The sequence below is a fragment of the Peromyscus maniculatus genome, chromosome 18, assembly GCF_049852395.1.
Source record: "Peromyscus maniculatus bairdii isolate BWxNUB_F1_BW_parent chromosome 18, HU_Pman_BW_mat_3.1, whole genome shotgun sequence".
Lineage (NCBI taxonomy): Eukaryota > Metazoa > Chordata > Mammalia > Rodentia > Cricetidae > Peromyscus > Peromyscus maniculatus.
In genome coordinates, this window is record NC_134869.1 from 52,105,234 (window position 1) to 52,131,684 (window position 26,451).

The 26,451-nt window shown below is 43.5% G+C and overlaps 1 long non-coding RNA gene across 1 annotated transcript in view; it reads left to right on the forward strand.

The window, feature by feature from the left end:
• LOC121823800 (uncharacterized) overlaps window positions 1–22,818 on the forward strand; it is a 47,294-nt gene extending 24,476 nt beyond the window's left edge. Inside the window, exons 3-4 of the long non-coding RNA XR_013045616.1 lie at window positions 20,636–20,703; window positions 21,137–22,818. This is a non-coding gene — a long non-coding RNA (uncharacterized LOC121823800). The remainder of the gene's footprint in view (window positions 1–20,635; window positions 20,704–21,136) is intronic.
• Window positions 22,819–26,451: the final 3,633 nt, after the last annotated feature.

A 26,451-nucleotide genomic window follows, 5' to 3' on the forward strand; every position in this document is an offset into this window, starting at 1 on the left:
CACTAAAACACTCATGAACAGCTACCAAAATCTCACATCATACTTGCTGTATGTTATTCCCAATGATTGTGCAACGTAATAAAGTATTTTATGGTATATTACAGAAAGAGATGGAGAGATAGATGATATATAGGTAGATGATAAGTAGATATATAGATGATAGATGGTAGAATGATAGAAGATAGATCAAAGATAGGAGATAGATAGATGATAGATAGATAGATAGATAGATAGATAGATAGATAGATAGATAGATAGATAGATAGATAGATAGACAGACTGATATTAGATGTACCTTGTAATTCTGATGATAGATGGAAATATACATTTAAATTTGGGGGGATCAAAATAAAAATAGATTGATTTTTCAAAAATCTCTGTATTAGGCAGTTGGGAAGAGATTCATTTGGTTTACTTTAGTGCTTGTCGCGTAAGCATGAGTTTGGATCCCCAGCACCCCCTGAAAACTGGGCTCCTTGGCAGCGTACATCTAAAGTTCTACTGCTGGAAAGGCCGACACAGAAGGATCCCTGGACATCACTGGCCAGCCAGCCTATGCAATCATCATCCCTATGAATGTTAGAATGAACATGTCCTTCCCGATGGCTAGGCTGGGAAGGCAGAATCTTAAAGAAACGACTGATGGTTTGCCGTCATGAAAGCTCCTTGGCCTGGGCTGCTGTCACTCTATGAGGGCATTGAGAGATCTCTGTTATGACAGCCGGTTCCTCTGTATCCTAGGCCTCAGCATATCCTTATTTAATATGTAGAGATACCCCAAGAAAGCATTGCATGCCTCTATCTCAGCTAAGACTTTAATCCCTCAGTACAAAGGATAGCTAAAGCTCACAGGAAGAAAAACTACTGTAATTTCAAATGAAAACTCTGAATGTCAAACAATTGAAATGGTTAATACTGTCGGTCTCAAGCTTCTATTTGCAATAATTGACAATAACGATGAACACATATATCAATCTGGGTCGTTTAAGATAATTTATGTTTTGTCCCATACAAATGTGTGCCCCTACGTTGAAGGAACCCCATGAGCATCTCACGGTGAAACCTGAGTGGCTGTGTGCTGTTGATCATTGGACATAAGCTGCACCACTGCTGATGAGCTAACAGTGACAGCATTTACAGAGTGAATGTACACTCCTCACAGTCTAACCCGGACACCTATTCAGCATAAGCAGAGGGGATGCTTGGCCAACATTTCCCAAAGTGCAGTAATGCACAGGCTTCTTCTAGAAACAGATAATGTTCTCCAAGCCACAAGACTGTATCCAGAGCTCGTGCCTCTTCAAACTATAACATGAGGGGTATGCCTCATTTTGACTTCTGTGCCCTTCTCCAGCTCTCTCAATCACAAGTCCTGCATGCCCCTTGTCGCACATACGTACACACTCCCTGAGCCACAGTCACATGTGGAGCGATCCTCCCCAGCAAGGGTCTTACAACATGTCCTTTTCCACCCCACAGGGTTCCACCCAAGTTAACTCCTTAGCCCTTCTTATTGGATGATGAACTCCGACTGACCTGCTATCCTAGCCAGAGCCTGGCTCCTCAGGGAATAATTTCACAACGCGACAGTTCCTGCTCTCCCTGTTGACTGTCTTCCAAGGCCTTGCCTCAGCTACGACTTGCTAGGAAAATGAGAGAAAAGGGTCATTTGGGTCCTTTCCACATGACTCATGGAGTAGCTTTTCTTACTGCTCTAGTACCTTTGCAAGTCCACCTTTAATATTCCAGTTCCCCTTTCTTTCTCTACACAACAGGAAAGGCAATGCTTTCCTATAGTCAATAATCAATGGTTATTTAATTCAACTGCCCATTGGGCCACTGTTCATTTAGTTCTTTGCTATATTTCTGGGTCTCTGCCAAGTGTTGGGCCATATTTAACCGTCGTAGAATCCCTATGAGATGTTTGTAAGTGAGAACATCAGTAAGGAGTTGTTGAGAAGCACACTCAGATGGGGTCTTGGCCTTGAATATGTAGAGCTTTTCAGGGGACAGTGCTGTAGATGCTTTTCTTGCTTCCCGGAGCACAGAAGTGATGGACCTGTGTCATAACCAGAGGCACATAGAGAATAAACCCCCAAATCCCACACTGCTTATCCAGGTCAGCATCGCCTCTGGGCTTATTCTGCTACCCCAGCTTGCTTTACACAAAGTCAATACTGTAAACTTACATTTGACCTAGTTTAATCTAACAGTGGGTTGTGGTTCAATTATTCAGCAATTGATTGCTAAGAACTTAGACAGCCTTTGACAACCACTATAAATGCAGTCTCTCTTTTGTGGTCTCCCTCATAAACTAACCTTGCTACTTCACATTCCTATGACTACCCTCAAGCTCTCCCAAGTAACCTAGGAAGGCAGAAGGAGCTACATCCTGCAGATATCATATTCCAAAGGGCAACACGGATATAGAAGAGGATCCCTGGGATGGATACCAAGCTGATGTTCTAGCTAATTCAAGCTCCAAATGCCCCTCTTAGTTTTATTGTATGTAGTGAACTGCAGAAGCACTGGAGCCTTGATTTTTCTCAATCATAAACTACTTTGGTTACTTGCCATTCAATGGACAAACTCCTATGGAGAAACAAGTGGAATGATCCTGATGGGCAAGGGTTGAGAGAACAGGAGGACTACATCACACTAAGACCCAGACTCATTTAGTGGTTCCTTCCCTGATGGTACCAGAGAACTCGAGTGAAAGGTTCAAGGGGGATCTTAACTGGCCTGGCTGGTGCCTCACAGAGGCAGCCACTGCTTGATGAACGCTAAGACCCACCACTGCTTAGCCTGCTGCACTCTTGGTCAGCCTACAAAGCAGGAAGAGTATGGACTGGAGAGTGCGAGAGAGACCAAAGGGGATGGCTTCACAGATTCCCAAGCAACCTTCCAGCTTCCTGTCTCCACCGCTCAGGGATGTTGTTAGAACAAGCAATCTGCTTAGTGTTTGGCAAGATTTGATGCTTCCTCATGGGGAGGTGCTAAATTCATCATCACAAGACATCAAAGCACATTTGCTGCTCCTGACGTAGCAGTGTGGGAGCCTAGCCCATCCACCCTGACAGACCTCGTGTCTCCTTTAATCTAGTCGCTAGACTGAAAGTTTAGGTTGTTTTTTGGTTTCTTTCTCATTTTTTTTAACTCTTCATGTCAAGTGTCTAAGTCACTTTAACTAGGAACCTAAAAATAGGGATGGGCTTCATAAAGACATTTTCATACATGTCTTCTTTGTACTTTGACCATGTCTATTCCCCCCCCCCCCCCAACCACACACTATTTCTATTCATTCTCCCACACAGTCTTGTTTCCATCTTCATGATAAGGACCTACTCTTTTGACTAATAAGGGCAGTTGGTTCAGTCTCTTTTCAGGACTGGGTAGGTGAGTCTGCAAATGGTCCACCTTTATACTTTGTCCCATGTGGAATAGACTCTCCCTATCCCACCAGTATTCTCCAATTACGCTAAGTTCAGTACGTGAGAGCTATCGTGTATGGAGAGGAGTGTGAGTGGATTAGCCACAACAGAGGAGCTGCCAACTGAAGAGGAGAAAAGATGGAGGCTGGCAACGGTTCTCCCTGTAACAGAAGAAGACGACCAATGTGTAGTCTTGCTTCTCCTAAGGACATTTCACGGGGAATCATGTCAAAATGACTGATCCCACCTGCTTTGTTGGGATGGAGACTTTGAACTCATCCAGTTGCTATTATTCCATGGACTCAAATTCAACCAGCATGTATTTATTTATACACCACTGGCCATACCTATTGTTGTCACACCATGTGCATAAAGTAGCCCGAGCTTTCCCATTAAAGAAAGACAATTAGGAAGTGCTGAGGATGAGGAGGGCATTGTCATCAACTAGAGAAGGAAAGCAGTGTGAGACGCACATGAACAATAAAAGCTTTGCTCCTTCTGTGGTACACCTTGTTCGGGTTTTGTTCAGAGCTCTTGTGGGGAGAGAAAGGAACTGTGAATGGCAAAGTGGGCAAACCAGATGAGATCAGAGAAATGAAAACAAAATGGAAAGGGACGATCATGAAGGAAAACTGAACTGGAACGGCCGAGCCTCCTCGGTACGGGTGTAGATGCCCCCACCATGGTACCTGGGATTGATTGGGAGCTTTGTGGGCAGCTGAACATGAAATTGATGTCCTATTTTATAAGATTCATTAGTAGCAACACTTCCTCCCAGCAAGTGGGTGGAAGAGGTTGAGGCTGTTGGACAAAGCAACCATGATAGAGGACACCTCCCTTTTACCAGCCACTGTTTCTCCATGCCCAAAGGCTCCCTTTCTAATTTATTTGTTTTTAGTTTTCTATTAGTTCTCCAAGGGTTTCAATGTGCTTTGATCACATTCAACCCCCTCATCCAACTTAGCAGGTCCACCCTTTTCTACCCACTAAGTTTTGTGTCCTTCTCTTCTCTTCTCTTCTCTTCTCTTCTCTTCTCTTCTCTTCTCTTCTCTTCTCTTCTCTTCTCTTCTCTTCTCTTCTCTTCTCTTCACCCTTCAAGACCCATTTGAATTGCCAAATATTCCTGGTTGTATGATCTTCCAGTGGAGAGTTATCATTTACCAAGGACTACATTCTTAGAGAAAACTCTCTCTCCCTCTCCCAGAAGCTGACAATTGTCAATTGCTCCAAGGCTAGGGGTAGGATGGTGTGCCCAACTCCCCTATCTCCATGCCGGGATTTGGTCTGGCTAGGACTTACAAAAGTTTCGCGCATGCCATCACAACCCCTGTGAATTTATATGTGCGGCTGTACTATTGTGTCCAGCAGATAATGTTTCCTTGGAGTTATCCATTGCCTCTGGCTCTTACACGCTTTCTACTCCCTCTTCCAAAATGATCCCTGAATTTTGGGCGAGGCTGTTAACAAATCTGTTAACACACACACACCACCACCACCACCACCACCATACCGGTTCTGTTTCTCTAGAAAACCCTACCCCTTGAGTAATACACCAGCTAAATGTAAAATGGCAGCCAAGTAAAATGGAGTCCCTCTCCACATGGTCAGGCTAATTGTGCCTTGAAGTAATAAAATACAAAGAGGTTTTGAGATAAAAGGCAGTTAAGGGGTAGGTGGTGTTAATGTGTACTTTTAATCCCAGCACTCGGGAGGCAGAGTCAGGGTGATCTCTGTGAGTTTAAGGCCAGCCTGGTCTATAAATCAAGTTCTGGGACAGCAAAGGCTACACAGAGAAACCCTGTCTCAAAAAATAAATGAACAAACAAAAAAGACAGTTAATAACGTAGGTGCTGAGATAACATGAGGGATATCAGAACTAATACACCGAGACTTGAGCAAAGCCAAAGTGCCAAGCCTAAGCACCGGAAACCTCCAGCTCTTCTTAAGGCCCCATCTGTGGCCAGACAGATAGACAGACAGCATGGTTTCTGCTGAGAGTGCAGACAGAGGCTTCCTCGAAACACTGGCTTATGTGTTGGCATTGTTAGGGTAAAGCCACAAAAGACTCAAAAGAGCTCAAGTGCTTCTCTAGGATAAAGGAGCTCAGAGAGAAGGGAAGAGGCCCATCCCTGAAGGACAGAATCTATGTGGGATTCACAAATGAAAGCCCCGTGACCAGGTCCCAAGACCCTTACCACCTTTCCTTCCCAAGAAGAGACACGCCACTGTGAGCAAGCAACACCTGCCTTTTGGTGTTTCTCCTTCCATTCTCCCATGCCACTTCAAGGCCTGAGAGTCACTGCACCCTTCTACACCCCATTTCCCAGTAGCCAAAGCCCGGGCCATTTCTCTTTGACCCTCTTGTGGCTTTCCCACTACCGGACACATGAGCTGTTTGCCCTCCAAGTTCCCCCCAGAAGAGCTTGCTGTTGGCCATAGAAACACAAGGATGTGTACCAAAGAAGGATCAAGTCACCGAATCAGTTAACAGGTTAGAACATTATTGTACAATCTTTAGAAGCAGAGATCGAGATTCCGTTCAGCCAGCATTAAATGCAGAACCCCTTCCTCAGCTAATTTCCCCTCCAGAACAACCCGAGGATTACAGAGCTGCCAGTTACTGGTTGTGGCTGTTTTTGTTGTTGTTGTTATTGTGTGGTACTGGGAGTCAAACCCTAAGCCTTGGGCATGTTAGAAAAGTCCCCCTACCACGGAGCCATCGCGAGTCTCTTGGCTAACGTTACTATCTGCTCTGTACCTCTATTTCCCTGTCTACAAAGTGAAGATAAGAAAAAAAAAGATAATACATCTTCTCAGAAACTGGTGTGAATTCTCATTACTGCCCATGACTGACTCATTCCTAATGCAGGAAAAGTGCAAGAACAGAGGGGAAAAACCAGCATTAGCTGTGTGCCTATGATCCGTTAACGCTTTATACGTTACTTATTCATTTACTAAGTTGTGGGAAAACACGTTTGATAAGATAATGGAGATGAAACAGTGTCATGTAGACCCTCAAGGCTCAGATGAAAAGTAGGAGTGGCTATGATGGTTGGCTTTAATTGTCAACTTGACACACTGTAGAACTACTTGGGGAAGGAGGCGCCGTAAAGGATTGCCCTAGTTCAGGTTGGCCTGTGGGTGTATCCATGGGGATTATCTCGATTCTTCTAGTTGAGGTGAGAAGACCTGCCCCTGTGGACCTAGACATGCAGAGCCCTGTGGACAATGGGCAAGGCTTAGGATGAGTTTGAGGGGCAGCCGGAAGCCACTAGAGAGCCTTAGAGAGGATGATGCGATCACTAGGGTAGAATGTGGAGTGCCGATTTGAAGGAAACTGGAAGGGAGGCTTAAAGAGCCCTGGGCTTGCGAGCCTCAATTTTAAGTGCTGGGACTTGAGATCAAAGGAAGGGGAAGAGTTTTCAGTGGAGAAGTGGGAGACCCTCACAAGGAAATGGGTGTGGAAGATAAGAAAGAAGTGGCACAGTGGTGATGCCGCACGCCTTTAATCCCAGCACTCGGGAGGCAGATCTCTGTGAGTTCAAGGCCAGCCTGGGTTACAGAGTGAGTTCCAGGAAAAAGGCGCAAAGCTTCCCAGAGAAACCCTGTCTCGAAAAACAAACAAACAAAAAACAAAAACACAAAAAGAAAAAGGAAAAGAAAGAAGTGGCACGAGGCACTCTGAAGCCTCTGGTTTCTGACTGCATAGTGGAAGCATTTACATTGAATTACTTGTAGGATCAAGATCTTCACAGTTCTAGAAATCTCCCACGAAGTTCTCTTAGTGAAGCCTGGCTACAAAAGAGCATCTAGAGAGGTGGTTTATAGAATCAAGATTCGATTTCATGGCTACTGAGTTTACCAACCTGTGGAGATAGCTTGCCTTGTTCAAATCTTGTCACTTACTGCCTACGTCACTACCGGTCTTAGGTAAGGTTTCTCTCGCTATCATAAAACACCCATGACCAAAAGTAATTTGAGCAGGAAAGAGTTTATTTCATCTCACACACCCCATCACAGTCTATCACTGAGGAAAGTCAGGGCAGGAACCTGGAGAGGGAGACAGGAGTTGATAGAGAGGCCATGGAAGAGTGATGCTTATTGGCTTCCTCCTCCTGGCTTGATCACCCTGCTTCCATATAACACTCAGGGCCACCAGCCCAGGGATGGCACCACCCACAGTGAACTGGGCCCTCTCATACCAATCAGCCATCAATCAAGAACATGTACACAGGCTTGCACATGGGCCAACACGTGGAAGTATTTTCTCAATTGAAAGTCTGTCTTCAAAAAACGACTCCAGTTTGTGCCAAGTTGATACAAAACTCGCCAGCACACTGCCCAAGTGACTTTCCTCATCTACTGAGTTTGGGGCAGTTTCAGGCTGCTTTTTATTTTTTATTAAAAAAAAAATTTATTCATTTTGTATACCAACCACAGATCCCCTTCTCATCCCTTCTCCTGCTCCCCCCCTAGGTTCCCCTCTTGATCCCCCCCCCATCCCTTCCTCCAAAAGGGTAAGTAAGGCTTCCCATGGGGAGTCAGCAAAGCCTGATACATTCAGATGAGGCAGGACCAAGCCCCTCCCTCCCCTGAATCAAGGGTGAGCAAGGTGTCCGACCACAGGTAATAAGCTCAAAAAAGCAAGTTCATGCACCAGAAATGGCTCCTGATCCCACTGCCAGGGGCCCTTCAAACAGACCAAGCTACACAACTGTCTCCCATATGCAGAGTGCCTAGTCCAGTCCCATGCAGTCTCCACAGCTATTGGTCTAAATTTTGTGAGTTCCTAAGAGCTTGGTTCAGTTTTCTCTGTAGATCTCCCCATCGTGAATTTGATCCACCCCCTTGCTTATATAATCGAGCTCCTTTTTTTTTTTTTTTCTTGGTTTTTTGAGACAGGGTTTCTCTGTGTAGCTTTGGTGCCTATCCTGGATCTCACTCTGCAGACCAGGCTGGCCTCGAACTCACAGAGCTTCGCCTGGCTCTGCCTCCTGAGTGCTGGGATTAAAGGCGTGCGCCATTACTGCTGGGCTCAAACTGCTATTTTTAAAGCAGCCCATTGGATAAACTCTACTTGATTCCTCTAAGCCTGAGCTTTTGTTCTACTTTGGTGTGTTTTTCTCTTCCTGTTTCCATGTGAGGATTCCCAACTTTCTCTTCAGTGATACTTTTCTACCAACGACTCCCCCAGACACCACTGACTCCAGCCAATCACACGGACCATGTCTCCTGCTTGTGTGGGGTGATGGTTCTCTAAGGCTATTTCCACTGTGGAATGCAGTGCAGGATGGTCTTAGCGCTGGACTGTCTTCTAGGCAGAACTTACAATTCCTTGAGAAACCCAACCTTGTCTTAGAAGTTTTATCCACAGATCCCAGAATGATGCCATAGTTCAAGGTCAGGGAAAAGATGTTGAATTTAATTGAAGTTAACTAAATTAAAAGAGTAATACCCCTGGGGAACTCTGAGATCTTACCACCTCAGTCTCATGCTTAATTAGAAGAGCATGGAGATGCAGATACAGCAAAACATACCCAAGGGATATTTTTTTTTAAAAAATCACCCTGAAGGGCTATTTAGGCCCAAACTTAACCTTAAACCAGTCATGCCTAACATAACACCTTTCTTATCTGCCTCTCACCTCTGCTTTGCTCTTCCTGAGCAATGTGGGGCCCTTGCTTTTCTGGGGAACAGAGGAAGGGGGCCGGGGAGGAAGAGATACTCCCACCACTTTACAAAACTCCCCCTCAGCCCTTACGTTACAGGCTCTGCATGAGCACGCATGCGCAGGCCCGTTGAGTCCTTCCTCACCACACGACAGTGCAGAGCTGATCGGAGCAAAAGCCCACAAATACCTCCCCTGCACGACTTTCGTCATGGGGTCCATGGTTTTTCAGATACCCTCAAGTGACAGCACCTGATCTTTCGCACGTTAACATTTCTAGAGCCTTCCATTTCTGGGAAGTGCATGTGGCCCACCACTCGTGCGTTTTACAGGAAAATAGCTTGATGAGGGAAGTATTTGAATCTTTAAGTGAAAAGTCCAAAAGGTCTTTTCAATCCAGACTCAAGACGAATGGACCAAGCAAGGAGCCATTTGACATGTACACATAGGAAGCTTTTGAATCCACAACATTTGCACCCGGATCTAATCCAATCAATTCTAACCTCTTCTACCTTCATGAAAGATGATGATGATGATGGTGGTGGTGGTGGTGAAGAGAGCTAACACTTGTATGTGGTTACTGCTATATGCCATTCTCTGTTCTAAGCATCTTCCATAAATTAACCTATTTTATTCTTTTAAAAGACAAACCAAAAGAGGAAGACTCTACCATCATTTTGCAATGAAAGAATGTGCGGCACGGAAAGGTTCAGTAGTTATCCCAGCTGGAAAAAAAGTACAGCCAGAACTCAACCCCAGGTGGACAGGCTCAACAGTCACGCTGTACTGTGAGGCCACTCCCGGGGCTCAGGAGCCTAACATCAGACCCACAGTCTGCATTTCCATGGCCATAACAGGAGCCCCATAAGGTCCACCTCAGTGAGTCCTGAAGGAGACTGTATAAGTAGAACCCTGGATACCAGAGAGGGATCTAGATGAGAGCAGGTGCCTTTAATTTTCAACTTGCACACTCATCGGATTCCTAAGAAAATTCTGAAGTATCTAACATTCCCAAGAACAGCTAATGTGTAGGCATCCTAAATAAACTTGCAGCATTGATATTTACTTATTTGAGCTTTTCACTGATCTAAAAGTGGGCTTAGTCAGTAAACAAGTAGACTGTGATTTTTGGCATAGAAGTCCAACAACCGAATGGAGGCGTGAGTCAAAAGTCGTAGTCACCCAGAGGAGACCAACTCTTCAAAGCTGAATGAGCCACTTTGAAAAGTCCTTGAAATGTCACTAGAGTAGATCCAGTAAGAAAGAGGGAAGCTTGGTGGACTTCAAAGATGAGGACTTTGCAAAGCTGCCAGGAGTCATGAGAACTTCGCCAGGACTAGAAAAGCCCAGGGCCTAAGCAATAGTGGAAATGAAGGGAGCCTGGGTAACTGGGCAGAAGCTGCGAAGGGTACTGAATGTCACTGTAGAATATGGGACTGATTCTGTGTGCAGTGAAGAGTGGTGGAGAATTTTTGGAAGGAATTGAGGTACTGAGATCTTAGTCATTGCTGCAGCCTTTGATGTGTGGGCTGAAGTGGAGGTATGGGTATCAGGAAGATGGGTGTGGATGTGGACAATGCATCCATCCACTGGTTGCTCGCAGATTTCTCTAACAAAAGCTACAATTTGTTTAGAAGTGTTGAGATAGCACCCTTCATAAACCGAAACTGCCTTTAGACTGATAACGTTCTAAAAATAGAGCACATTATGTATTAACATATGCACCAAAGCACCCCAATGCATTAAAGCCCTGAGAGATGAGGCCTCAAAGCTGTTTGTCACTGAATAAAAAGTAGAAAATGGGTCTTTACAATTTTTAAGGAAAGTTAAAATGAGCATTTGGGGCAAAACTGCCATGAATGCTTCCAGACACGTAAAGACATGTCATATCAAGTTTTGTAAATAATTCCACCAGAAAATGGAATCTGGGCGGATGAAGCATAAGCAGAATATACATATTAAGAAATGCAATGTCTTCAAGAAGGGCCAGTGTTGTTTTCTTTGTGTTTCCTTAAGAGAAGTCGATAGTGAAAACTCTCAACTGAAGCAACAGCAAAAAAAAAAAAAAAAAGCAACCCAATATGAGTAACCCAGTAGGTATTCTGTCGAAGCGTCAAGGAACTGCACTTTCGGCTCACATCCCCTACCATATGAAGTGAAAGGATGTTTCAAAAGAATAGTAGAAAATAGCCAAACATAATCCCCACAATGCCAAGCCATCACAGGGAGTGGAAGGGTATAAAACTAATACGATTCTAACACGGATCAGCTGTTCTTCCTCCAAAGACCATTTCTTCCAAGTGCCTCCAAAGTTCACCCTCATGAGTGACATGTCCCCTTAGGTACCCATCTCTGCTCAGACTGGCCACCCTTGGTAATGATGAAGGTGGACAGCCTTCTAAAGACACATTTTTTAAAAATCCCCCTTTGAATATTATGGTAGACATTGTTCCTTCCTCTGATTTAATGGCAGATAGTTTTAAATGAGAACATTGAAAGCTCTCTCTGTGATTTTCCCACTGTGTCCTTTGTAGAATATAAAAATCAAAACCCCAAAGCGACTGTGCTTATACCTGAGGGTCTTTGTCTGTGCTAACCACGTGTTCAGCATTGGTTTGAGAGTTTTACATGTCTTAACTGACCTAATCATTGTAACTGCTGCAGGAGGCCATAATAATTTGTCTAGGTTTATGCTCCAGGAATCTGAGGCATTAAAGGGGTTATAATTGTCTTTAACACAGTCATGTCCCCAGTAATCTTATGACCTCAGCTAGCCTTACTTCAGAAGTATACTGCAGTGTACTCATGGATCTGTGTTTTAAATTGAGTTCAAGTTTCAAAATGAAAGAAGATTGGACTCCAAGCACCACAAAACAACAACAACAACCAGAGCTAGTGACCGGCCGCTCTGTAATCCTCAGGTTGTTCTGGGGGGAAAATTAGCTGAGGAAGGGATTCCGCATTTAATGATTGTTGAACTGAATCTCGACCCCCCCCCCAAGATTGCTACAAGATTTCATGACCTACAGAAGCACCATTAGCGTCCACACCAAGGAAGGCATGGCTTCAGATCTTTAAATGCAAACCACCACTTTTCTCTGCCTTCATGTGTGATAGAAAGACAGATCTGAGGAGAAGGAAGAGGAGGAGGAAGAGGCAGAGGGGCAGCTAGATGTAAGTCAGTTCAGCGGCAGGGTGAAGGTTAGCTTTAATTGCCAATTGGACACATCCTAGAATCACTTGAGACACAGTCTCAATGGGTGATTGTCTACAGTGGTTTGGCCTGTGGGCATTATCTCCAGAGATTATCTGAAATAAGTCATCTGGTAAGACCCAGCCCACTGTGAGCAGCACCATTCCCTAGACAGAGGTTCTTAAAACTGTCTCCGAGTGGAGGAAGTGGGCTGAGCACAAGCTAGTAAGGGTGTGTCCGTTCATCTCTCTCTGCCTTTGACTGTGGATGTCACGTTGTGACCTGCAGTCTCAGCCCTCCTGCCCACCGTGACTTCCCTGTAACTATACACTATAGCCCGGGCTAAAACAAACCCCTTCTCCCCTCCGGATGGTTGTCAGAGTGTTTTGTCACCACAATAGAAATGAAACCAGGACCAGCCCAGGCAGAAGAAACCTCCCAAGCAAACACATCCACCACCCCCTGCTGAAATGGCAACTCTTTTCGCACTATCTAGTTAGCCGCTTGGTGCTGTTGATGTACTGCCAGGAGAAGCGGTCTAAGCCAGATGATGCTCGAGGCGTTCAGAACACAGAAAAGAGCATCCGCAAGTCCCCCGAAAACCACCATGGGAAGCACCTGTTTCCTTCTTTGATCTTTTAACACAGAGCAAGCAGCACAACCCTACTTGCAAGCGGAGCTGAGCTGTGACTATTGAAGCTATGGGCCCAGTTCTGCCATGTCTGTGTAGGCTAGTCACTGTGTTTCACTTCGGTTTTTCAAAAGAGAGAGTCTTTAGTGATGTCTCTGGCATTTCCTCTCCAGACTCCAGGGTCCCAGAACCTAGGGCCAATCTCTTTGACCACTTGGTCCCACATAGCCAACCACCAATGTTCTCTTGGAGTAAGTTTGACAATAGCTATATGTATATCACACCAGAATTCCGGACAAATCTGTATTTTCCCTCATTCTTGCCCTTCCTTGAACTTACAACATGTCACGCACATGGCACAGTTGGACATAGCTAGGGGAATGTTATTTTTTATAGATCTGATATCACAGTTCATGGTCATGTGTCATTAGACATGAGATAACGTCCTTATCCTATCAGCCCATTAGTTAATGGTGTACAAAGGCGATGTCTTAGTTTTCTTTCTATTACTACAGTAAATACCATGACCAAAAGCAGCCTGGGGAAGAAAGGGTGTATTTCAGCTTATATGTCCCAATCACCATGCATCATGAAAGGAAGTCAAGGCAGGAACCTGGAGACAGAGTCTCAAGCTGAAGCCATGGAGGAGCACTGCTTGCTGGCTTGCTCCCTATGGGTTGTTCAGTTTGATTTTTACACAGCACAGGCTCATCTGCCCAGGGGTGGTGCCACCCACAGCGGGCTGAGCCCTCCCACATCCATCAGTAATCAAGAAAGTGGCCCCCAGGTTTGTCTACAAGCCAGTATTATGGAAGCATTTTTCTCGTTCGAGCTTCCGTCTTCCGAGAAGATTCGCCTTGTGACTAGTCGACAAACACCAACCCTTCACAGATGGCTCTCATCCTTTTGGTATCATGGCACTGTCCCCTTGCCCCTCTGCCATAGAGTTCATCTCTCCCACTCTTGAATATAGGCTGGCTTTGTGACTTGCCCTAAAGAACAGAATGAAACAGAGGAACACCTTAAGGCTTCAGAGCCTCAGGCACACACAGCCTTTTGGCTTCTGCTCTCAGGCCCCCACTGCCCTGAAAACATCACATAAGGAAGCCTGGGCTAAGCTGTATGAAGAGGAGAGGCCATACTCAGCAGCAGGGAGAGCCAATTTCCAGCCGTGTAACTGAGGTCCTCCCTCCGGCCTCAGGGGCTGTCATGACTGCAGCCTGGTGACAGGCCACGGGAGGACCAGCCCAAGCTGCCAAAGCATCACTACATGAGCAAATAACTTAGGCCCCTTTCAAGTGGCGTCTAGCAAGGTTTGTTACAAAGAAACAGCTGGTCAAAAATGCCATTTTGTTGAGATATGTGCCACTCAGGTTTCTGTTGGGATAACAAACACCCGAGATGATGTAAAAAGGGGAGGTGTGTTTTGGCTGACAGTTTTGAAGGTTCTGGTCATTTGGCCCTATTGACGTGAGCCTGAGGTGAGGCAGCCCATCACACCAGTGTGTGTGCAGGGTTAAAACCAGTCATCTTCTGGTTAGAAAGTAGAAAAAAACCCCACTAGTCCCTTCAGAGACATGATGGCAATAACCTAAAGATCTCCAAACGAGGCTCTACCTCTGAAATTTTGCTGCCTCTCCATAGCAGCAAGTTGGGGTGAAAGCCTGGAACAAATGGCCTTTGGGGGTTAAAGTCTGAACAATATAGCAGGGTAAGGAAGTTGTGTATCATTCCACGATATAGACACACTTTCTTAACCATCATAATTAGAGTCTTACATGTCTACCTACCCTTTCATTACTAACACCACTACCACTATTACTGCTGCCCCTAGGATACAAAATATTTGCATGTGCACACACAGACACATACATACACAACATGTACACACACATATATACATACACAGCACACACACACATATATACAAACATATACACACATACATACATACACAACATATATATGCACATACACAGACACATACATACACACATATACACACCAACACACAGACATGCAAACACACACACATACATACATAACACACATGTACACAACACACATATGCACACATATACACAAACAGCACACATAAACACATACACACACAGCACACATACACACACATACACACAGTACATTCAAAACATACACACTCATACGTACATACACAACAAACATATACATATACACACATACATATGTACACAGCACATATACACACACAACACACACACACACAAACACACACAGATACACATACACACACATCTCACTTAACTATTTGTATGATTTGGGAGCTTCTGCTAGTGTCCAGTGTAGCAACAGCTATAGTTCCAGTCTCACGGTCTAATTAGCCCCGTTTCCCTGCACCCAGCCTCATGCCCCACACTCCTCCAGCCTGTGAAGAGTGATGGGAACTTCCGTGGTACCAGGAGCAGTTTCTCACTATCACCTGACCGGCTAAGCCGCCATCTTCTGCTCACTCTCCACATGAGGTGACTGAGTGTTCTAGTTTCCTTTAGGTTGCTGTGATAAAACACCCCGAAGTTGGGGGGGGGGGAAGGGGTTTATGTGGCTTATAATATCAAGTTATAGTCTACATAGCAAGTGGACCAATCCTGCCAGAACATCAGGGTGAGACACTGTAATTATTAAACATAAATAAACTGACTCAAAATTTTCTCTCAAGTCCCATATTCCCACTTTTGATAAATTATTTTAGATGTGCAAACCAGAGACTCCCCCCTTCTCCTCCCCTACATGTGATGTGTGAAAGCATCCAATGTAATGCATACATCTATCCATATTCTATCCTCTATACATAGAAGAACCATTATATTTATCATTGGCAACTGTACACGGACTTCTGTGAGTCCCCTTACTTAGGAGTGGATGAGTCCGTAGCCTTTTCTTTTTACTGTCCTTTGCTTTTCCTCAATCCATTCCCATACCACCACCCAAAGGAGACAGACTCTCAGCCAAATAGCTTAATTTGAGCGCTGCAAGACAGTCACAGTGGCATGATTGTGACATGTGATTGTGCACGTCCATGTGTGTAAGTAGGTGTTTGTAAAGGGTGATTCTTGCTTATGGATAAAGTAACCAACTCCTTGTCTGACCCAGGCCTCCTCTGTTTTAGAACTAGGAACCGTGAGTACTAACTCCTAGGAAAACCCATGTGACTGCTCACCTGTCTGGAGAGAAATGTCTAAGTGAATGTCTCAGGGAGGCTGAGCTGGGGTTTCTGCTCCACTGAAGCCCCCGCTGGTATAATGTCTTTTCTCTTTGTTTGACAACTAACTAATGGACTCAGCTTAACCGGAAAGAGGTGACCAGCCCAACTATTTCACATATTGTCAACGAAGTCAGGCTGCCCGCAGTTTCAGAAAAAAAAAAAAAAATGACAGTCCTTTTCACTTCAAAATACTGTCTTTCCTTGGCTTCTAGCCACCATCTTACCCCAGGTTTCCTGTAATTTTCATTTCTTATCTCTTTTGATGTGTGTTCTATCTCTCCTAATGCTGGAATATTCCAAGTTTCTGTGTCTGACCCTATTGTTTGTTCAATCAATAGCCATTAAATGAATGACTTCATCTAGCTGACCAAATTCAGGATCAATTACAAACAGAGCCAGAACCCAAGGCCAGGAAATAAAAAACTACCCTTATTATTTTTAAAACATTTACTATAAAGAATATGGTCACGTTGCTGACTAATCCATCAAGCACAGGAACATTTGAACAAGCACAGGCCTCTTCCATGCAAATTGGATCATGCAAATGAAAACTGGACCAAGAATAACATCAGAGAAAAAATGGGAATATTTATATTTTCTAAAGGCAGATACCGCCTAACCCCCAAATACACAAGAAAAAGATTAAGCCATGAATACTGACCAGAAGAATTATGTGTATGTTCCCCACTGAGAAAAGTGACAAAGGAAACAATGGAATTTTACACTGGTGGAATTCTCACAGGAACAGAAAGCCAGGGAATATGTGTTCCCCCTACACCAAATGTATTTGCGCCAGTGTGTAGGCGAACTTTTCTTTCCCTAACGCCAGTCCTAAGTAACCGCACAGAGGCTTATATTAATTACAAATGCTCGACCAATAGCTCAGGCTTGTTACTAGTTAATTCTTACATTTATATTAACCCACATTTCTTATCTATGCTTTGTTACATCGCTTGGCACCTTTTCTTAGTAGGACATGACCATCTTGCTTCTGTCTGCATCTGCTTGAGACTCCTGACTCTGACCTTCTTCTTCCCTTCATTCTCAAACAGTTTGTGGTTAATATAAGCAACTGTGTGTTTATTTGGGACCAAGTGGCTGAGGGACACAGGAAAACTTCTGGCTTCGAGCTTCTTTATTAAGCCAACCACAGTGACATATATTCACACAGTGTAAAGGAATATTCCACACCAGTGAGTGTCCACTGTAACTCCAGCATTCAGATCTCTCAATGCTTGAGGGCTGTATGTTTTCCTGCCCAGCCAGTCTCAGTTTAAGAGAGTAACAGGTCTTTTGAACTCAAGGAGAGAATTCTTTATTGTTTTTACTATCCTGTCACTCATTTATTAATTTGCCTAGGATAACATAACAAATCAAAACTGGGATGCTTAAACTGACTTGTTTATTCTTTCACAGTCCTGGAGACGGAAAGGCAAGGATCATGTTGCCAGCAGGATTGATTTCTTCAGGAACCTTTTTCTTGAGTTAACCATTTTTTTATTGTAAGCTCACATGACTTTTCCATTGCATACGCACAACCCTGCCATCTCCCTCATCTGTGAGGATATCAGTCGTATTGGATTAGAGCTCTATCCTATGACATTTATTAAGCTCAATTACCTTCTTAAAGGCTGTCTCTGAATAATAGTCATTTTGTAGAGCAGGGCTCCAACACAGGAATTTGGCGGGGCCACAGCCCATTAAAACACCTCCCACAATTGTTCTATTTCAGAGAACTGCACCACCACTGACCAACTGCCCCAGCTCAACTTGGAAACTTTTCAAGATTCCCTTTGTCCCCGTCCTCCACCAAGCTCGTCAATACTACATCAGTGCTTGTTATTTGAACTTAGAGATGTGAGTTCACATCTCTTCACCCCAGGAGAACACCAGTGACAGAAACAAAGAAATGATTTCATCCAAGTGCAGATTGGGAAATCAACAATGGTAGTTGTTTACAAGAACATGTGCAACTCAAGAGTAGCTATACCATTGAAGAAAAAAAGTCTCTCTCAACTACCTAGCAATCCTTAGGAAAAGGTGGGGTCTTACAAACTCCTCCCTACTCTGTGATGGGAAGTTGATGTGACTAACCTTATACAGTTCCCTTGTGGATAGTCACAAGTGCTGATAGTTCAACCAGACAATGGCCGGGTCATGCTCAAGGGCACTTCACAAGGGTCATCGCTACCAAGCCATGTCTCATCACCCCTACTGTGGACACACATCCTCCATCACCCTCTTCTTGCTTGATGATAATGATCTCTTAACTGGTTTTACTGTTTCCTTTCTTGTTCTACCATAGTAGGTTTTTCAGAAATCCACTGGAATTGTCCCACAAAGTAAATTAGAATTTACTAATCAATTTCCTAACACAAGTGTTCAGCTGCTTCATCTTCCTGTAGCAGAAAGCTCATGTCTGTGCTACAACATTAAGTACAATGGTCTTTGAGCATCTTCTGGGAGCTTTCAAGAACTGGCTTCCTGTGTTTTTTATTTGTGTTTCCATTGATGTCACTGCTCAAATATAACTTCCATCATAGAGATTTACCTGACCTCTCTGTTTAAAGAACACCCCAACCCCATTCCTGTACCCTTTTTCATTTTCCCCCAAAGCATTGACGACTGCCTGGAATTATATTGCTTTTGTATTTGTTTATTTGTTTATCGTTAGTCTTCTGCACTAGGCTTTACATTTTATGAAGGCATTTTGTTCTCTGTTATACCTCTATCAGAGAGAACGGTCTTATATTCAGAGTCAACAAATACTAACTGGACAAAAACAATTGCATCATTTGTAGCATCCTAATTTGCCAACTTGGTCATACCTCTCCTTTTTCTAAGCTGTGCAATGCCTTCCTGTTGCTCTCTGGGTAAAATCTGAGCATCCAGCATGGCACAAGACCCTCCCACTTCTCAACTTCTGACTGCTTCTATTACACAACACAAGGTCCATCCCCCACTAATCTTTTTACAGCCAGCATGGTGCTCATCCATCTTGGACTCTAGCACAGTAACTGCGCAGCCAACTGCAAGTGAAGGAACCCCGGGAAACAGACTGTGGTGTTCAGAGCCTTGATTTTACATTTTATCTGGTTAGCGTGTTGGTTCAATGATGGCAGTATCGTCAGCAGTATTTAGCTTACAAGTAGTTGTGTGAACCAAATTAACAAATATTCACATGACACCCATCATGTGCATGACACTACCTTAGGTGCTGTGGATATTTAAATGTGTACAATGGACAATGATACATGTTTGTGGAAGGAGTGCTCTAGCAAAGGGAAGATCATTCAGGAGCGATGAGTGCAGTTGAGAAAATGGATCCAGAAGGGGCGTAGAGTGTATACCTGGTGTTGTACATGCATATGATATATGTGGAGGTCAGAAATATCCTCACAGAGACAATGACAGGGAATGGAGACTCATAAGGGTTGGGGAGATCTAACAATAGAACATTTCAGCCAGAAGGGACAATAAAGTCTCTGAGGTAAGAAATAGTATCTACAATGCCCATACAATGACCATAGTCTAGATCATAAAGTGACTCCCCCAAACCCAGATGGGGCTGGAGAAATGGCTAAACAGTTAGAGAACTTGCTGCTCTTCCAAATGACCCAAATTAGGTCCCTAACACCCATGTCAGGTGGTTTACAGCTGCCTGGGACTCCAGCTCCAAGACATCTGATGGCCTCTCCTGGCTTCCCCAGTCACCTGCACACACACATGTCATACATTTACATGGACACACACATGCATTCACATACTTAAAAATAAACATTTAAAAAGTTACTTTTATTTTAAAAATCTAGAAAGACTCACATCATGTACTCTATGCTCCTGATCACGGATTAAATTAGTATCAATTTAATGATAAAAATGAATAATAGAAAAGTGCCTGTAAATAATCATTTGGAAATAAGATACCATACTTCTAAATAAGCTGTGAATCAATAAGAGAAGAAATCAAAAGGGAACTTAGGAAGTATTTTGAGTGGGTTGAAACTGAAAATACATACAAAATCCCCAACATTTATAGAGCTGCAGCATTCACATTACAAAACAAGAAAGGGAGGAGGGAGCAGGCACAATAGATGCTGAAGAAAGATGTCAACCTCACCATAGAGAACTGGATTTTTAATCTACGGTGGATAATGAGAAATCACGGCAGGATTTTGAGTGGGGGGAAATGTAGAGCTTTTCCTGGATTACCCTTCATGAGTTCTACAAGGCAGCTCTGTAACACCAGTGAGGAGACCATTGCAGGTGGCTGGCTCAGAGGAGGCCACTGCTTTGAAATGAGACTAGATAAATGTGTATTTGAGGCACCACAGTCAACCAGGACCAAACACATTACATTAAAGTTCTACTCTTTTGCTTTTTGAAATAAAACTGAGAGGTGGATTAAAGCAAGGAGGGGTACAACTCCACTCTGCTTCAAGTGGAAATGATGTTTGTCCACAATTTACAGGGAACTGGAACCTTCCAGAGATGGAGAACCAGAAAAGCTGAGAAAAAACAGAGCCGATACAGCGCAAGGTAAGTAGACCTCCGCACCTGGGGCTGTGTCCACAGACAAGGTTCCTGATGTAACAAGCACAGGGAGGGCTTTTGGTAAGGTCAGCATGGGGTGGCCATTCGCAGTGAGAGCTTTGAAAGATGCCTGTAATCCAACGCATGCCCAAGTTGATGTTTGGGGTCATGATGATGACACCACCTCCCTGTCCTCCTCTTCCCTATCCTTTTTAGCAGCATTGGAGTTAGAACCTAGTGCCACTGACAAGTTAGACAAGTGTCCTACCCCTGATGTGAACCCCCAGCCCTAATTCACTTTAACAGAACAAGACAACATTGAGGTTCCTTAGCAGGCACACAGGGAAGAGTTTGGGGCGGAAGTGAATACCATGTAAAGAATCGTCAACCCCGTCCACACACAGAGTCAATTCTGCTGACATGTCAATGTTTTTCACAGGTAGACTCTGCAGTTTCTGTTTAGCAACCAACCCTTCCACTTGGGAAAGCCCAGTTTGTTGGTGACATTTCCGATCTGGTCACCGAGTCCCCTACCGGCTGCAGCGTGCTTTAAAATGATGCTTTGCCAAGATGATCATCATTTTGGAAACTGGGTGTGTTTATGGGTATTGAAACAAAGGTGTTGAACCAAGTAATCCGCACATGTCATCTTGAAATCAGCAGAGGAAACTGCTGCCTACAACATGCGTACAGCATAGGCAGAGCCAGCTTTTAGTGTTGTTGAGTTTTGCCAGGTTCTTTGGAATTGGGTATGGTTGGAATGCTTGAAATAAATAAAAATTTCTGGAGGTTTTTGTGTCAATATTTCCCCTACAGACATGTTTGTAATGTATATTTGGTTTCTTTTATTTAAATATACATTTCTGCAGTAGACAACCATTGAGGTCTACCTGGACGCTTACCTCTATGGCAACTGCTTGGTACTCATGATGGTGATGATGCCAACATAGGCTTGTCTTCCTTTGCCATTTTTACCAGACAGGCTCTCACTCTGTTGCTCAGGGTGGCTTCATATTCAATCCTCCTGCCTCGCCGTCCTGAGTACAGGCATTACAGACCTGCGCTCTCACACACAGCTTACAGAAAAGTATTTTGGAGAAGAATGAAACTTCTTCAATGTGTTCAAGCAGATACACCCACCAGTTATTTACTGTGCTAATCATTTCTCAACCCTCAGTGTGCTCTGAAAATGCACCACCATATATCAGCAGCTTTAGCCCAGAAGAGTAAACTTTTTTCTTTGACTATTATGAGTATAACTTCTTCTAAAATGAATTTACACATCCAGAATGACTCTAATAAAAATTCTAGTGACATTCCCCTGACACATCCACATACCAAAGCTCCTCTAAAATAAATCAGAAAAATAATAGGCAATACACACATACTGGAAGAAAAAGAAAAACAAGAAAAAGTAATAGAAGAAAAGAAAACTATTACAAAGATAAAAGTGTAATTAATGCTATCAGACACAATATATTCCTATGTGTTCTGTTGCTTCTGAAATAAAAAATAATTTGATTGTAAGCTACAAATGAACTAAAAAAGCCAAGAAAACAGGACACATTAAAAATAGCATGTAGTGCTAATAAAGGATGTATGAGTCAGTGAGAAACTGACACTTATGCTGTCTAAGGAGGTAGTGAGCAGTTTAAGAAAAATTAGTTCAGGGCCTCATTTTACTTTTTATTTTAAAATATATCTTAGATAATTAAGGAAATGGGAAAACTTAAAAAATCACAGAGAAATTAGTAAAAGAAAAAAAAGAAAGTGAAATCAATATTTACCAAAATTCTTGAAGTAAATTGTTTACTAAATTTGAGAATAATGAAAGGTCTAAGGAAGGTCAGTGAAAGATTAAACCAGACAGTTTTAAAACTTATTACATAAACTTTACACAAGCATCAGATTGTGAAAATGCCCACAAAACACTAAAAATGTACATTTTATTGTATTATGAACTTTTATAAGTTGCCAAAAACTCTGTAAGAAAAACACAATGTTAATACAGAAGAAAATAAAATATTTATTGATTTTATAATTAATCAGTACACATGAGAATCCTGTATCCATTATAATGGACACATAAAACACCACCGAGATGTAATTGGTTTGCTATTGTACATTGCATTTTTCTAATTGATAATATTAATTAACAATCACTGTTAAATTTTCTGCTTGGGTTAAAGGCAGAGCCAGGTGAATCTCTGTGAGTTTGAGGCCAGCCTAGTCTACAGAGCGAGACCCAGGACAGGCACCAAAACTACACGGAGAAACCTTGTCTCAAAAAAAAAAAAAAAAAAAAAAAAGATTCTGTGTGGAGACTGCAGCGTCTCACTGAAGAAGATGCCTTCCCTCTTGCAGCATCTGCTGAGACTCTGGGATGGAGAAATACTATCTATTTGTCAACTTAAAATGATAAGCAAAAGATAGGTTTGGGGGACTGAGGAAGGCAGTTCGGTCTGTAAAGTATTTGCTGTGCAAGCATGGAGAACTGAGTTCAGATACCCGACACACCAAAGTCGAGCACAGCAGTGTGTGTTTATAACTGGAGATGGTACAGAGATAGGAGTGTCCTTGGAGCGCGTTAGGGGGCTAGCCTACCCGAATAAGTGAGACCAAGCCTCAAAAATAAAGGGAAAAACAACCGAGGAAGACAGCCAACCAACACACACACACACACACACACACACACACACACACACACACACACACACACACACACACACACACAAGAAGTTTGACTCACAGAAAAGCGCATCTAGAGCATGGATATCAAGCAGAGAGACTACTACAGGGTTTCCCAGGCAGAATACCCGAAGTAGCGGCTGTTCAGTTCCTAGGAATTTTCCTGGAGCTAGACTGTGTGTAAAAAACGGATCGCAGAACATCTTATCATCTAGCTTTTTTTTTTTTTTTTTTTTTTTTTTTTTTTTTTTTTTTTTTTTGGTTTTGTTTTGTTTTAATGAAAGGAAGCAATGGAGGCGTCTGGATCCCCCTCCTCCCATTTTACCTTTATTTTATTTAATTTTTTTATTGTTCATTTTACATACCAACCACAGATTCCCTCTCTCATCCCACCTTCCGCTCCCCTCCCCACTCCCAGCCTCGCCTTACCACCCCCTCCCATTCCTCATCCCCTCCGTGATCAGGGTCCACCATCCCTGGTGCATGAGCTGGCTTTCTGGATCCCATTACCTATGGTCAGACACTTTGCTCACCCTTGATGCAGCGGGGAGAGGCTTGGTCCTGCCTCAACTGAATGTATCGGGGATTTATTTCGATGCAGTTGTAACACAGGTACAGTAACCCCATCAGTACATGATTGGTCTGCAGGGGTAGCAGCAGGTGTGGAGGTGTGTCCTGCGGGTGGCTCCGCTGCTCACTGAAATCTGAGTGGACGCATAAGGGAGGAATCCTAAGCACGATAATGCAGACTGGACAAAAGGTTTGGGGAGAGCCAGCCACGGAGGGTAACCGCAAACGTCACGTGCCATCTCGTTCCTTACTCTGAAAGCTATCGCTGGCTTTCCCTCTGTCCTTCCGCTGTATATAAAACAAAAAAAGACATGAAATTAAAGGCTTTCTTTTAAAATTAGTTCGTAAAAATCATTGAGCCAATCACGTGCAGAAATTCATATTTCTCCCTTTGAAAGATCCATTTCTGGGTTGCTAAGAGTCACTGCCTTACAGAGACGTTTTGAAGAATGTGCAGCTCCCCGAGATCAGATAACTGAATCTGGTTAGAAATGAGTCAGGAATATGGAGGGAAGAAGGCCGGCCTCCAGGATACCTATTGCAGCATCTAAAATCAGTCCTATAAAACTGAAGTAAGCTTCCCTGTCTGAGTCCTACCCAACAACCATGCATAAAGAAAGCTGGGGTGTGGTGGTGCACACTTCTAATCCCAACACTTTGGAGGTGGAGGCAGGAAGACCCAAAGTTCTAGGACGTTCAAGGCCAAGACTGGATTATAGGAGACTCTATTAAAAAGAATAAGATGGAAACTAATTTGAACTTCATTGTAAGAGGGCTGATCATTTTCTATTATTAAGTGGCATGGTCCAAGATAAAGAAAACCATTTGATGGTTTTCATTTATAGACTAGCAATAGACAGTAAGGGAAAATGCAAATTTTAGAAATAGCCTTGTGCTGGCTAATCTTGATGGTCAACTTGGTACATCTGGGAAGAAGGAAGCACAGCTGAGGAGTTGTCTCCATCCGATTGGCCTGTGGGCATGTCTGTAAAGCATTTTCTTGATGGCTAATTGATGCTGATGGGCCTAGCCCACTGTGGGCGGTGCCATGCCTAGGCAGGTAGGCCAGGGATGTGTAAGAAAGGTACCTAGCAGACTGTGAGCCTGGAAGCGAGCCAGTAAGCAGCATTCCATTGATGTCTCTCCTGTTTCTGCTCCAGGCTCAATGCTGAACTGTCAGCTGGAATAACCTTTTCCTCCCAAACTTGGTTTTGGTTGGCACTTAGCCCTGCAACCACAAGCAAATTAGGAGGACCTATCCCACCAAAACAATGCCAAGAGTGGCAGAGCCTATAAGACAATTAAATAGAAAGACCATTTATAAAACCACCAGCCCTCCGCAAATCAAGAAATAGTTAATGAGAATCTTAATCCCATTCTAATGTTTTGTTTTTAAACCATCTAAAAGTTGTGAAAGGATTAGCGTGAATATAAATGGGGGATAAAGCCTCCAAAGCTTTATAAAGACTAAGATTGAATAGGACGGAGTGTGGGCACATGAGATAGGACAGTTACATAGTTAACTGAAGAACTATGTTCAGATTAGTAGGGATCTTACCAATAGAATAGGCAAAGCGGCGGCACTCAGAAAATATTCAGTTTCCTAGGACTATGTGATAGACCAAAAAAAAAAATAATAATAATAATCATTTTAATCTATCCTGGGGAAAATTTAGATGAGTTAGTAAAAGGTGTAATTGTAGATCCACATGGATGGTAAAGTTTAATAGTTACCTCACAAATAATATATAAAAGTTTCAAATACACTCAGTATATGTGGGGTGTGTGTGTACAGAACTTGGTTCCTTTCACTTGTAGCTTAGCATTCTTTTCATCAGTTTATATAGATTCATCTCACTATTGACCTGTGAATGTATGTTTTATTTACCTTTCCCCCCCCCAGCACCAGGAATTGATGCCAGAGAACAATTTCCCTCTGTCTTCTGAAGCATTGGCGATTCCAATCACAAATTTTGTGAGAGTGCATGTGTGTGCACGTGCATATGGCTGGTGGAAGACAGCCTCAGGCATCATTCATTCCTCAGGTACCTCCTAGTTTGAGGCAGTGACTCTGGTTGGCCTGGAGACATCAAACAGGCTAGGGTAGCTGGCCAGAGAACTGGGATGCTCTGTCTCAGTCTCCCATCTCACCATCACAGTGGTTACAGCACACACTACCATGCCCAGCTTTCTACACAAGTGCTAGGAATTGAAATCATGTTGCTACACTTTCTTCCTGTCTTTGTTTGTTTGTTTTTCAAGACAGGGTTTCTCTGGGTAACAGCCCTGGCTGTGCTGAACTCTCTCTGTAGACCAGGCTGGCCTCAGCTCACAGAGGTCCACCTGCCTCTGCCTCCCATGTGCTGGGATTAAAGGTGTGTGCCAACACACCTGACATGTTGTCACACTTTTGAGGCAAGTGTGTTTTACCAACTCTGCCATCTCCGCAGCTCACTAATTTCTTTTTGATGAACATCTAGATGCCTCCGGTCTGGG